The sequence below is a fragment of the Asparagus officinalis genome, chromosome 1 (assembly GCF_001876935.1).
Source record: "Asparagus officinalis chromosome 1, Aspof.V1, whole genome shotgun sequence".
NCBI classification, from domain to species: Eukaryota; Viridiplantae; Streptophyta; class Magnoliopsida; order Asparagales; family Asparagaceae; genus Asparagus; species Asparagus officinalis.
Genome location: NC_033794.1, coordinates 60,959,202 through 60,973,911, shown reverse-complemented (window position 1 = coordinate 60,973,911; position 14,710 = coordinate 60,959,202).

The window sequence follows — 14,710 nt, the reverse complement described above, 5'->3', positions numbered from 1 at the left end:
TAGGGAAGGGCGGAGGTGGTGCTGCTGGGTTTGTGGGGAAGAACAAGAGAGAGGAGAGAGGAGGTCGGGGTGGGGCTGCTTGGCGGCGAACGGAGGAGGAGCGCGGGCGGAGCTCGAGCTCGAGATCGAGAGAGAAAGAGAGAGAGAAAGAAAGAGAGAGCTGGTTGAGTTTTTCGGGAAATGGAGGAGAGAGAGAGAGTGTGGGTGATCACGAGTTAGGTGAGGGTTTAAATAGAAAAAGTTTAATAAAAAAAAAATTGAAATATGATTGATGATGAGCTGCTTAGTCTCATTTTACGGTGCGCGTGGACAGCCATTTTCTTAGAAAAAAATAAGGAGAGAGAGAGAACATGATGAGGGGGTGGTTGTTGGGGGTTTGACGGGGAGCAACATCTTGGAGTATTTTTAAATAGTTTCAGGTATTTAAATAAATAGTTACGGTATTAAAAAAAATTAAACCAATTACGGAATAATTATCTACAAATAAAAACGTACATGTTGTGCTAATACAACAGTTGATACGAAATAGTCGAAATATACACATATTGTATAATTCAACGAGAATAAATAATAATAAAAATATATTTACTTACATTTAAAATTAAATAATTTTGTGACAATTATCTACACGATAAAACATACCAGTTATGCTAATACGACAGCTGATACGTAATAATTAAAATAATACAATAATTTACACAAATAATACAGAATTAATAATTCAACATAATATAAGAATTAGTACGTAATAGTAATAATAATACAACGTATTATTTAAAATAATATGTAATAGTATCAGTAACACAACGGATAAATCCCAGAAATTTTCATTGCACTAAATTAATTTATAAATATCAAAATCATTTAAATAAATATATAATCAGATTTTTAAATCATAGAAAATTCTAGAAAATTAAGAAAAATACAATACTCTTTTAAAAATAATATTTTAAAATACCAAAATTTATTTTAACTAGTATCAAAATTTTACGATCATTACATTCTACCCCCCTTAAAACAAATTCCGTCCTCGGAATTCAAAATACGTGTGACGCACAAAGAATCCAAGGACGGGAATATGGAAATGAGGTCATAGCACGTCATGACAAATGTGTGAGCAATGTTGAATGAGGAAATGGATGTGTATATTATAAGTTATACAAGACACAATAGAGAATAATTCATGAAAATCAAAAGTGAATAGTCAATACAAATATATAAAGCAAATCAAGGTCATAAGAAAGTCTGATATGTAGTATAAATAATAAGAATGATGTAAGTATAACATATAGGGAGCGAACACATAATTGAAAGAGATTGCTTAAGCATGTATATTATAAATAAATAAATAATATGTATCAAATTATAATATAACACATCATCTAGACATAAGCAAAAATATAAATATAAGTCAACACAGTTTAATAGCAAAGAGTCGACAACAAATATACAATTACATAAAATATAATATCAACACGATATTATTGATATAGTATCATAAGACGACACATCACAGTGTTAAATACAATCAATAACACATAATTGACGATATTATTGATATAGTATCATAAGACGACACATCACAGTGTTAAATACAATCAATAACACATAATTGATAAAATATAACAAATATATAGCATACAAAATATGATATGAAATATAAATATTTAATTTAAAAAAATTATCAATCACTAGAATATATGATAAAACATATCAACTCAACAATATAAATAATAAAGAAGATAAAAGACAAAAATCTCAACAAAATATAAATCAATCATCCGTAAGCAGATGATAAATATGATAAAACACAAAACACATATATACAATACAAATAACAGATGAATCATATGCAAGCAAAAGCAAAAAAATACAAATAACAGATGAATCATATGCAAGCAAAAGCAAAAAGAAACACTTAAAGATTATATAAGCAAAAGAAAGTAGCAATGAATTAAAAGTTTATATATAGTTTAGATAAACATAATGTACAACATAAGAGACATGAAAATAATAAAATATATCAAATTACAATAGAAATATCATACAATCAGATAGTAGAATAAACATTCAAGATATACAAAAAGTATAGTTACAACAAAACACGTGAATGCAATCAGCAAGTCGCATTCAACCAAATAAGACGTATAACTCACAAGTATCGAAATTAAGAAATTATAATTATGTTAAAAAAGTTTAAAGATAATATTATAGCAACACATGTCTAAAGCAGTTAGAAACATAAACACACGTAAGGAAGCATAGATATAATAATCAAATATAGTAAACAGTAAAGATAGAACATGATAATAATAACAGCGAAAGTACAAAATAGAGATATACAAATAAATAAATATCAATATTCAAAGAGTTATAAACAAATGTATCGTGTAATATTACTAGAAAGTATAAGATATAAGGCAAAATGCATAATAAATCAGGCAAAAGGATAATAAATATTATAATAAGGTATACACAACACACATAATCACAATTGAAAATAGTATTAAGTAAAAGAAATAAACATAGATAAAAATACATCAATACATATAGACAAACAAACAAATACAAATCATAATAATAATCAATAGCATAATAAAATGATACACAATAATTATTAGCATACAACAATTATATAGCATAAAGTAAATAATACAAAATCATAGATAAGTTCAAAGAAACACAAATAAAATTAAAACATAAAGACAAAAGATATCTAGCAAAAAGATAAACAAGATTCAGAAACATATGATGTGTACAATAATATAATCATCATGTATAATAAGCATTAAAAATAAAAACACATACATAATAATAAGCATATAAAAAGTCTGTATACTCATGGTACTAATCATGCTAACAAAAATAAATTTTGATGGAAGTAGTCACAAAATATTATATGATAAAATAGCCGTAAGAGCAAACAAGTGATTCAAAATAATCATATTATATAAAACATAATAAAGAAATAATTATATATGTATTTGACAAACAATATAATAAATCAAAAATGTTAGTAATATCCATAAGGTAAATAATAAATATAACCAAGATACACCATTAATAATCATTACAATATATAATCAATTCAGATGTAGCAATACATGGCATAGTAATCAAATAAAAACATGAATTATGAAAACTAAAATAGATTTATAAACAAATAAAAACATAAGAAGAGCATAAATTCGTATAATAAAAACACTCATATATTATAGATAAATATATCATGACTGATTGATGGACATGTGAAAATAAACACTGATAATACATGAAACAGAACACGATTAGACAAGTTGATACTAAAAATGATGAATGACTATAAATTAATAAAAATATATATTGTAAATATAATAATATACGTGAATACACCATAATGAGAAAAAAATAGTAATTATAAAAGAATAAAAAAGTAAAACATAACACAAGTAACGAAAATAATGAATAGACAATGAACAACAAACAATGATATAATAAAAGACATAAACATCTAAAAATACTATAAAATAAATACAAAAATTAACACGCGTATACAATGTATATTGTTATAATGATAAAACAACAAATATCGAAAACGAAGCAAACAACTATAAATATGTAAATCCACTATAAACAAACATGAATAAATACTATACATACCCACAAACGCATATTAGAATTACCTCTTATTATGAAAGGATAATAATTAATGTAACAAAATAACTATATAATTAGTAACTCAACTCTAAACTTAACAATATGAATAATTGTTTGAATATCAAAATAAAAATACAAGGCTCTTAAAATAACAAAACCAATGCGAACATACTAAAATAATCTAACAAGATAAAACTTACTATTAAGAAACTATATATTAAAAATGTAAAGGATAAGAATATACTGCATATGTAGAATATTAAAAATATGAACTTATTAAAGTATATCACGAAATACGGACAATATACAATAATTTAGAACATAAGTGAAAGATAGATGATATGACAGAAAATGCACGCATACACAATATATATATATATATATGCAAAAGTATATTTTAAATACAATGAAATAATTTGAATATTAGATATGTTATGTAATGAATATATGAAATCTAGAACAATACAAAACACTTAATGATATGATTTCAATAATTGAAAATATATAAGTAATGATATATATTTTTTAATGAAAACCCACAATATAACACTGTGTATGATACATAAAATAATATAATAAATAATACAAAAATCAATACAATCAATGATATATAAGTCAAATCAAAGAAAATATAGTTGGTAAAATAATAACATATAAAATAATGACCGAAACGAGGATAGATGAGAGATACAAAGAGAGGGTAATCGCGGAGCGGTAGGACAAGAACCGTGGAAAACTCCTGAGTCAAAGAGTGATAAGATAGGGATGAAATAAAATCTACCAAGAAAATAGGATAAGGGCTCAAGAATAGTCTCACGGATGAAATATGATATGTATCTAAATTGTCCATTATATTCTCATTGATGTAAACTCGGGACCGTGATCGGAACCGTGACCTGCGTGGGCCACCAAAAAACCTGTAACGCCCCGCTTCTTAAAATACCGGGGAAACGGAACGTGAACAAGCCCGCGAGGTATTAGATTGAGAAGAAATATACACTATCTTTTTTTTTCTTTTCTCCTCAATCCAATACACTAAGCGTCTGGAAATAATACAATGCAAAGGCACAAGTCCCCGATCATAATCAGCAAGAATATAATGAACAACACAGAATAAAGTAATACATATCACAATGAATATTCTTCCCAGACATAATATTCGGGTCAACATGCCCTTATACAAAACTATCTGAATGAAATACTAGAGAATATAAATATATACTAAACGAAAGGAAATGAAAGTGCTTCAAAACAAACTGAAAGGAAATGAAAGTGATACTAAACAAACTGAAAGGAATGACTAAGCTTCGGCTTCTTCTTCTGCTACGTCTGCAAGGCACTCCTGCTGCCAATCCTCTGGCTCCTGGTGAACCTGTTCTTCCTCTTAAGTCTGACGTACACCAGAGAAAATAGATGTACGTCAGCGTGTATGGCACATGGCAAGACCCGACCCCAAAAAGAAAATAGAACGAACAAAAATCCAATGCGAAAAATAATACGATAACAGAAACAACAAAAGAAGGTACAACTGAAATCCACAAATCAACATGAAAACACTACTAAATCATGATAACATAAAGCATCCAAAATCGATGAGGTAACGAGGTCATGCAGCTAGCGATCAGACTAATCATCCAAGTCACAAGGCATACACTAGATGGAATTAATACTTAAAAATCTACAACAAGAGACGTAGTACGTCGAGCGAAATAATCCAAACAAGAAAACCCTCATGTATATACCATATGTCTCGAATTATAGATAATTAAATATTAATCTCGATTTATGTGTGAAAAGAAGTACAACCGGCCTACATCTCACAAGAATCATACTTAGCCAAGAATCGAGGTCATGTAACTAACCATTCTATAATAGGTCACTGGTCACATCTCACACAGAGTCAACGCTCCTGTCATCGGATACTGACTGTTCACAAATCCCCTACGTGCATCCAATCCCGCTACACATGCGGCCTAGAGGACTACACGTAAACCGTTTTCTGCCTGGTTCGAACTTCAAACAGAACCCGGGTGACGAAACGATTTCACTGACTAAAGTGATGTACACACTTTACTTTAGCCCTACAAACCAACCCCGGTGGCGACACCAACCACGGGACCGAGCCTAGAAGATACATCAACTGTCTTATCCGATCACATGAACATTAACTTCCCCATCCCAACTCTTCTTGTTTTTCTAAATTTCATACACACAGGTTTCTAAGTCTTAAACAAGACACACCAGACCACACTAGTCATGAATTTCTAACGGTTATCAAAAATAACAAAGAGTAATAAATGTAACTAATCATATACAACAAGATCATAACATATCACATAATTAAAATTAAGAAACATAAAACATGAAAAATTCATAATAATCCTTTTTCTAAAATAAATCCTTTAAAATAATTTATAAATGTCCTAAAATAATTCCTTTTATAAAACTTTTATAAAACTCTCTTAAATTATTGAAATTATTCTAAAATTTATACTTATTCTAAATAAATTCTTTTAAATTATTTATAATTATTCTAAAATAATTCTTTTATCAAATAAATTCTATTAATTTATTATAATTACTCTAAAATGATTTTTCACCAAAAGAATAATTAATTAAAATTGATTATTTTATTAATAAATTCTTTAAAATTATAAATTAATCTAAAATAATTTTATTTTATTTTATCTTTACAGTATCTATTATCAAAATATTATTTTTAGTATCATTCATCAAATAAATCCGTGCAGATCATCACAGTATATGCATTACAATGTGAATGATCATACGTCATTGTCCACAGTCCATTTTGTTCACAACAGTTCTATACGTTATAGTTCTCAGTTCAATATGTTCACAACAGTTCTATATTTGTAACGAGTAATTATTCGGGTAACGAGTTCATATGCATAATTAATCTGTGATCAATCTAAAATTATACTGAGCAAGAATAGGGATCTTGCAAGCAGCTAATTAAATCAGGTCAGATTGAATGATAAGTCAAAAGAGTATCGGGATCTTGCCTCGGGTTATATCGTGGACCGATGCGTCGTTACCATGCGATGATACGGGTCCACGGATGAGGCGGTGACGGCTACTTGTTGTTCGTTATTTTGGTGACGCGTGCAGCAGCTCGAGGAGGCAACGACGAGCGCGGCAATGCGGGGGCAAACGACGGCTGTGGTTGGCGATGGCTCGATGGTGACGGAGGAGCTCAGAGGCGCTGTCGACGGCGCGCAAGGAGTTGCAACGACGACGACCGGCCGAGTTGGGTGCGTTGGCAGCCAGGCGGAGCTCGGGCTGCTGGAGTCGGCAGTTTGGCGACGAATGAGGAGCTGAACGACAGCGAATTACGGCGGCGGGTCTGGCGAACGGCGCCAGAGGCGGAGGCTTGGGCTGGGACGGGCACGAGAGGTGGCGCGGTTTGAAGATGAAGCGTGGGAGGTGGCTGGCTGGAGAGAGGGCGACGCGTGGGGAAAGAGGGGTCGAGGCGGTGACGGGGCAGAGCTCGGGTTTGGGAGCGGTGGTGGCGTCGGGCACTGGCTGGGGCGCGCGGTTTGGGCGGAAGGCAGAGGCGGATGGTCTGGGCGTCGGATTGGGTGCTGGAAGAGCGGCCGGCGGGGAAGCTCGTTGGCAGCTACAGGAGAGGCGGGTCGGAGGTCGGGTCGAGAGGCGCTGTGGCGGTGGGGCTGCTTGGCGGCGAACGGAGGAGGAGCGTAAGGTGGAGCTCGAGCTCGAGATCGAGAGAGAGAGAGAGAGAGAGAGAGAGAGAGCTGGTTGAGTTTTTTGGGAAATGGAGGGGAGAGAGAGAGTGTGTGGGTGATCACGAGTTGGGTGAGGGTTTAAATAGAAAAAGTTTAATAATAAAAAAATTGAAATATGATTGATGATGAGCTGCTTAGTCTCATTTTACGGTGCTCGTGGGCAGCCGTTTTCTTGGAAAAAAAAATGAGGAGAGAGAGAACGTGATGAGGGGGTAGTTGTTGGGGGTTTGACGGGGAGCAACAGCTTGGAGTATTTTCAAATAGTTTCAAGTATTTAAATAAATAGTTACAGTATTAAAAAAAATTAAACCAATTACGGAATAATTATCTACAAATAAAAATGTACAACAGCTAATATAACAGTTGATACGAAATAGTCAAAATATACACATATTGTATAATTAAACAAGAATAAATAATAATAAAAATATATTTACTTATATTTAAAATCAAATAATTATGTGATAATTATCTACATGATAAAACATACCAGTTATGCTAATACGACAGCTGATACGTAATAATTAAAATAATACAATAATTTACACAAATATTACATAATTAATAATTCAACATAATACAAGAATTAATACGTAATAGTAATAATAATACGACGTATTATTTAAAATAATACGTAATAGCATCAGTAACACAATGGATAAATCCCAGAAATTTTTATTGTACTAAATTAATTTATAAATATCAAAATCATTTAAATAAATATATAATCAGATTTTTAAATCATAGAAAATTCTAGAAAATCAAGAAAAATACAATACTCTTTTAAAAATAATATTTTAAAATACCAAAAATTTATTTTAACTAGTATCAAAATTTTACGATCATTACAGTTAGTGTCACGGAGTTACTGTAGCATGAGTCAGGAGGTACTATAGCATGGGTCAGGAGTTACTGTAGCGCGAGTCACTAATTGGTGACCCGGAGTGACTGTAGTGGTCTTAACTCACTCATTCGACCTCAGAATAAGGTGATTCAAGATACATTAGAAAGCTAACAAAGAGTCCTTCAACTTTTATCTTTTGAATTTTTCCAGATTCAGATTGTATCATGGTCAAAATATTAATTCTTTGTGTGGACCACTTTGAGGTGTTTGACATTTTCTGACTTCTCTGGACTTGTATTGCGTATTTCGTCATTCCGTTAACTTGTACACTCCACTGACTCATTTTGTGTATTCATTAGCTTCCACGGGGCCGGATAATCCTTTCATGACTTGAATGATGACTTTTATCATCTGTGTTTTGCCTCGAGCTGCGTGCGGGAACCTATAGGTAATTTTAAATGCCTACAGATACCTCCTCCATAGTGTTTCAGACTCGTTCTTTTATAGAGGAGTCTGGAATACTTTGGATAAGATTGGCCATGTCTTCAATGTCTTCAGTATTTTGTTGAGGAGATCACGTAGAAGGACCTGTTAATGGCTTCAATTCTTGACTTCTTTAGTCTTCAATCTACTCAGTATTCTGTCGAATAGATGAAGTTCTTCCGACGCTTTGTTTATCGTCTGACTGTTGTCAAAATCTTGAACTAAAGTTGATGCGTAAGTTTCTGAACTTAGCTCGTGTCGTTGAGTTGACGTTGAACTGATCGTCTTCGTTGGGAATTCATATCTGGATCACAATCGAACTCCCTGCAATCATCCTTTAATCCAAAATTTTTCCTTAGACTTATTTTGGCAAAATTATTAATGCGTTGATCGGCATTAACACAGTTTTTACTCGTACGTTTGCTAGAGTCTACACGGTTTAAGATCTTAAGGTATTAGAGCGTGATGATCCCAAATGTTGGGGCTGTAGGACCAACTGTTAAAGCTGATTCATCTGCATGTATGGATTTTGTTAGATCCTCAAGTTACGAGACCAACTAATGGAGCTGGTGCGTCAATGACTCTCCCATTTATAGGATTTTTGGCAAACCCTCAGTCATCAACGGATTTGATAAGCCTTTACCGACTACCGTTTGAGTCGGGGTAGCATACATATTGTTTAAGTTCGTTCTACATGTAACGTTGTGCTAAGAGAGTCAACTCTCTTAGTGCTATAATATTGAATATGTAGACTTTGTCTTTCTCATGGGAATAGACTACCCGACAATATGTGTTAGGCGCTGACTTTAAGAAGGTTTGATTACCAAACTAAATGTGAATTTCTTGTTTATCGATAGTGAATTGTGATTTTGGTCTAACTATAAGAAGGTTTGACCAAGTAGGAGTTTGAAGCGACCCTAACTGAAGGAAGGTTTGATCACTTGATTTGAAAGTGAACCTCTCGTTCATGGAAGGAATCGAGAGGAGATTTTGGTTTTGGCTGTAACTTTAGGAATGTTTGACCAAATGGGGGTTTGAGACGATTCTAACTGTTTAAAGATTTGATCATTTAATTTGTGGACCTCTTATTCATGGAAAGAATCGAGAGGGGATTTTGTTTATGGTCCTAACTGTAGGAAGGTTTGACCGAGTGGACAGTGGGAGTGGGAGTACAAATCACAGTGGGAGTGTTGACTTGTACAAATCACTCAGTAGGGGTTCTTGGTATCAAGTGATAAGGACTTAACATGAAGGGGTTTGACAAATTCAAGGATTAGTAGTTTAAAATTCCAAGCATTATATTTGGACTCTAATAGTGGAAGTGCTGAGTGCGCAGACATAACATGATTTTGAGTGGATTAAACCAGGAAGAATTTTAGTGGACCCACCGTCAATTAATTTGATCAGTGAGAGATTTTATGGTGGAAGATAGTAAATTATCAACACTAGTGGGAGTTTTTTGTGAGGGAAGATTGATCCAACAAAGTGATCAAATCTCATCTTAGCAAAAGAGTGCTTGGAAGTTGGTGGAATTGATCCCGATAATGAGATGTGTTTCACCCTTGAACATTTAGAGTCTGAGTGGGAGTTTCTTATTTATCACTTCTTTGTAGTGACCGGGTTATTCCTAAGAATACACCATATAGCATTCCTCCGGGAACTTCCCATTACATGAATCATCCACCCCCAGCTATCTTTACGAAACTGAGTCTAACATTGTACTCGGTTGCATAATCGGGTTATCCTTAAGAATATTATGTATAAAATTCTCCAGGAACATCCCGATAAAGGTAGGAAATAGTTTAGACTCGTATATCTATTGGAGTATGCAGAGAGCAGTTTAACCTCATGCACCTATTGGAGGAATGAGAGAAGCAGTTTAACCTCGTATACTTATTGGAGGATAGAGAGAAGTAGTTTATACTCTTATACTTATCAGAGTGTGCATTCAGCTTAATTTAGTGTTATGATGCCAACTTCAACCAAGATTTGGATGTTATTTTTGAGAGCAAAGCAATCCTTGGTAGGATAAAGGATCCTCCTGTGGTACACACAATACTTTGGATCCGTAGTATTGTCAGCTTCCTCCTGATTTGTGATAGGTGATAGCTTGATCTTGTTGTTCTCAAGGAAAGATTCGAAAATGGCTGGAACGTCTTCATCCTTGAATGAGTACTCTTTTTAGAGTCTCGGATCTAAAGTTTTTTTCTGTGTTCAGGGTTATTGTTGTGACGTCTGATTAACATCAATAACTGTTGTAGGTACCTTCCCCTTACCATGGGAGACGAAGTTTGAGTTCGGAGAGTTAGCCGTTGGTTGGCTTCTTTCGGCTTTCTTCCTTCTGAGGAAACGTTCGGCATGCTCTTCGTGCACCTTCAACTCTTTCCTGGTGTTAGACGGTGATACTCCCATAACTTCCAAAATATCAATGGATAGGTTGTTATGACAGGTTTGGAGGATGAAGTCCTCTGTGACTGGATCTCGACAATTCGTCCTCTTATTTCAGAAGCGCTTGAAGAAGTCATTGATCATCTCTTCGTCTTCCTATTTCTCCTCAAAGAGTGTCCCGGTGGATACCTCGACGTTGTTATTAAAGAAATTACTGAGGAATAAGCTTTCCATATCCGTTGATGCTTCCAGGCTTGAGACGATGGTACCAATCAAAGGCAGGCCCGCGAAGGGTGCCAATGAATGATCGGACCATCAAAGGCTCATTGCCAGAGATCACTCCTAAGTGGGACTTGAAATAAATCAAGTGTTGAGTGGGGGAGTTCTTCCCATCAAACAACGTGAAGTTGATCAGGTTGAACTTCACTGGATACAGGATCAACTCCTACTCTCTTGGATAGAGACACAATACCGATCTTCTTCACCTCTCGAGTGGATACAGGATCAACTCCTACTCTCTTGGATAGAGACACAATACCGATCTTCTTCACCTCTCGAGCAGACATCAGAGTGTTGATTTTGCTTTAAAAGTCTTTCATCTTCTCGTCCTCGCCTGTATCATGCTTTGGATGATTTCTAAGAGGAAAAACACGGCCACCCTCGTCATTGTCATCTTCGGTGGAACCACCTTAGTGTGGTCGTCTTCAGTAGGGCCACTCCTAGCGTTTTGGTTAGCCGGAGGGTTGTCTTCATTGAGGTGTTCGCCCACATCTAAATCGCTACCTGATTGGTTAGCAATGTTACAACGGCTGGATTCACCAAGTTGATTGGACAGAGCCCGAATCTGTTGGTCATGCTCTTCCTTCATCCGCATCATGGTCATTTCCAATTCAAACTTGAAGTTCTCTTTTTGCTTAGCCAAAGCATCCTCGATGATTTTGGCCATTTGCTCGGTGTTGATCATAAGTGCATCGCGGGATTATCCTGGGCTAGATACCGTATTGTCAGAAGTACTTGCAGAGTTGGTATTTGATGCTTCATCATCCGAGGATAATCCCCTCTGCATTCTCTAATAATTCCTTTGTCTAATGGTTCCCGATCGCAAATGGGTTAAACGATGCGATATGAGCGGGTCAAAACTAGAAGGTCGAGTTGACTTTCCTCTATCAGCCATGTTAATTATGACTTTTGGAAGTTCGTCATCTTGAACGACTGATCGTTTCTTGCGGAAACGTCTTGGCTTAGTATTCGATGCTTCAGAGGAAAGCCTTTGGAATACCGAGACCCTCTGTGGAGTGATCTTGGGGTAGCTACACGCTGATAATACTATCCTAATAAGTTTAGCACACGGATAATGAACGTCTATTTCCCAGGTATCTCTCTTTCGAGATCTGTTCGTACCCCCAGCCTGATAGTATAACTCATCGGCATGATGACCGGAACAATCTACTGTGTATTGGCACGACTTCTCAGGTATAACGTTGTCGTCTGACGAACACGTTTCCTTCTGAGGAATTGCTATCTTGATAGCATTCTCAAGAGTCACATGTTTGGAGCCACGCTTTCATGAGTGCAGGACCTCAACGGGCTCTTGGATAATGACTCACAGTCCGAGGTGGTCAGTTATAGGAGCTTTCCTATTATTGGAAGGCTCTGACTTGTTGCAAGGGTGAGTACGACCCCCAGCTCGATGAGTTGCTTGGGGTTCATTCATCGTGCCCAAGCGTTCTTTAACTAGAACACTATCTTGATCCTCGTGCAAAGGACCTAGGCATTCCACCATTGTTATTTTGAGTCGAGACAAGTCTGTGTTGCCTTGGGACTTCACTGAAGGTATGACATCAATCCGAACAGGAGAGGAATTCACTGGAGTCAGAAAAACAGGTACAAAACACCCCCTAGCTCGGCCCAGGCGCGGGTCACCTTAGGGTGACCCGCCACGGGTCGGTGTCATCTCCATGCATGGTTGACGCCGTGCTGGCCGAGTTTACCACGTGGTGTACGCCTGCGATTGGCCGGGTCACGCTCTTACGTGACCCGCGTAGGCCGGGTCACCTGGCGTGACTCGAGTTCTTTCATCTTTTCGGCCGTCGTTTTAAACTTCAGCCTCCATACATTATGAAGTCTTGCCGGTTCATTGGCCTTATCCTCCTTCTGCATCTTTTGTGCTTTTTGCACAAGAATTCACGCGTGCACAAGCAGTACATAGCACTTTTGGATGCGCTCCTCAAGGGTCAAATGGGTCTTTTGACTTGGATCCATTTGTTCGTTGCTGGTTTGGAGAAGTGGCCATTTGCTCGCTGTTGGGGTGCTTAGTGATCCCTGAATTTTAGATCCGCCTATAACAGATCCTGTCCACTAGCTCCAAATCCTTAGCGAGTTGGTGTGGGAGGCGTTGACGTTGCCTTTGATGTACCCTCTTTGATAGGATTGGTGCGCCTTTAGTATTCAACCCCTTGATTGAAGAGGAGGTCAGATCTGTAACTCCAACTTCATTGGAGGCCGGAGGGGCATTGCGAGGTGCACCTAGCATAGCAACGAGGGCGTTGATCTTTCTATGCTTACGAGGGGAGGAAGATCTAAAGGAGGATGACGACAGATACTCCTCGAACTTGTCCTGGTCGAACTCATACTTGACCTCTACGTCAACCGGGATTGGGATCCGAGGTTGTGATACATCAGCCTTCACAGAAAGGCTGTTGCCTTCTACTATGGTCGCTAGCATGTTTGGATGAAAAATTGATTTTTTTGACGAGTTCATTACAACTTTAGGCATTTACAACAAACTCAAATAAATAGCCTTTTTATAAGACTTTCAACAAAAATTATAACTTTCTTTCAAACTACACACAATAGTAGTTTATCTTCTATTGCTTGTGTGGGATCTTTGCTGGTACCGGGGTTTATCTATGAACCGCCTACGGATCGGATCCGGTCGATGGAATATTTGATTAGAGATCCTACTTTATAAAGGAAGTGTTTGCTGAAGTACTAATATCGACCAAGTGAAATCAGTACTCTTCTCGAGATTAAGATCAAGCCTAATCTCAAGGAATGGTGGAAACGAGCTTCAGATCATTCGAAAGATTCCTTCTTTATGCCGAAGTTCGCCAGGATCTTGCTAGCCCTTGCTGAAATTCGTGGTTCTTGGCTCTGAAGTTCGGGAGCACCTCCTCGTCTTCATAATAATTCACCCCCTATAAGAAGACCATAGGTTTGTATTTATAAGACTTTGGATTCATGGTATTTGGATAAGAACAAAGGATTTGGCCATATCTTCGATTGACAATGGCCTAACCATGTTTGTGGTTGATATCCAATCAGTTGGGAAGATCTGGAATGAAGAAATCTCGAAAGAATCATCAAAATATGTGTTTTGAACGTTATGGACAGTTCTGGGCACAGAACAGACCACAGTGACTCGCTTGGCCTCTGGGCACCAAGTAGTGACCCGCTCGGCCGTGGGTCAGGAGTTACTATAGCGTGGGTCACCAATTGGTGATATGGAGTTACTGTAGCACGGGCCACTAATTGGTGACCCGGAGTTACTGTAGCGCAGGTCAGGAGTTGGTGTCATGCCCCGCTTCCCAAAATA